Source organism: Orycteropus afer, unplaced genomic scaffold (assembly GCF_000298275.1).
Source record: "Orycteropus afer afer isolate SDZICR_OR568_19922 unplaced genomic scaffold, OryAfe1.0 scaffold00529, whole genome shotgun sequence".
NCBI classification, from domain to species: Eukaryota; Metazoa; Chordata; class Mammalia; order Tubulidentata; family Orycteropodidae; genus Orycteropus; species Orycteropus afer.
Window position 1 is genome coordinate 1,192,383 of NW_006922116.1, and position 1,288 is coordinate 1,193,670.

The 1,288-nt window shown below is 42.5% G+C and overlaps 1 protein-coding gene across 1 annotated transcript in view; it reads left to right on the top strand.

Moving 5' to 3' along the window:
* Positions 1–1,288, top strand: part of PLCB4 (phospholipase C beta 4) — a 295,192-nt gene that overhangs the window by 237,969 nt on the left and 55,935 nt on the right. The gene's annotated exons all lie outside the window — the stretch shown is intronic.

Below are 1,288 nucleotides of genomic sequence, written 5' to 3' on the forward strand. Positions count from 1 at the left end.
AGGAATGGCTGGTGGATTTGAACCACCAGCCTTCTGGTTAGCAGTCAAGTGCCTTAGGCACTATGCTACCAGAGCTCCCTGTATATTCATTTTACAGACAAGGGAACAAAAACTAAAGAGAAGAAGCCTGACTCATGCCAAAGTCCACTCCACTGCCCTACACAACCTTCCACTGCCCACCATAATGCTGGGAGTTAGCTTATAATGTTAGACGTAAGAGACTAGAGAGTGACTCCTTAAACCTTTCACATGCCTTTCATAGGAAGGAAGGTTGGGCAATCCTGCTTCCGTAGTGATACTGCCTCGGAAACCCAAGGAGGGGTCGCTATGAGTCAGGCCCGACTCGACGGCACATAACAACAACAACAACATCATAGTATGTTATAGATTAGACTACTGATTTCTCTAGGAAAACATTCTCCATTTCCACCCTAAATACCTTACCCTGGATATACAAATCTTAAAATGGATAAAACCAAAAAATAAGAGCCTGGGACTCAGTGCTTCTCTTTCTTGAATATCATACCTAGCCTTTGGGATTCTAATGGAAATCAATTATTGTACAGAGTGTGCATTCATTCTGTTTGCCTAAGATGAAAATCTGCAGTCAAACAGAACATGTTTCAGAATTCTTATATAACTGAAGTTGCCATGACAACCCTCTCCTAGCATCATTCAGATAACAGAATCACTTTGTATATTTCTCCTACTTCTGTAGGTCCTCACTGCAGCATCTTGTTATGCATTGCTTTGGTTACTGTTTCCTATATGTTACAGGCATAGCTATGCTCAATTGCATGTTGCTTAAATGCTAACATTAAATTTGGTAGGAGAAAGAAACTGAAGAAAATGTTTTAATTTTCTCTGATGGGAATCAGACTTGGGAATAGAGTTGGGAGTTAGTTGAGTGGTATGATGTGCCTTGAAATACAAAGATAAAATAAATATAATAGAGGCTGTTTTGTCTGGTCAGATTCCCTTTACAGGTTAGCATCCCATCACCTGAATGCTGGGTTTTGGCTGAAAGCAAATCACAGCTGGCCCTTCTCCAAAGATTTGCCCTCAGACAATTGGATTGCCTAGGCTGGAAGTGCCTGGAACGTTCTATAACACCCAGTCAGCCATTATCTAGATGGTGTTGTTGTTGTTGTTTGCCATTGAGTCGGTGACCCCTCCTTGGGTTTCCGAGGCAGTATCACTACGGAAGTAGGATTGCCCAACCTTCCTTCCGAGGAGTGGCTGGTGGGTTTGAATCACCAGCCTTCTGGTTAGCAGTCAAGTGCCTTAG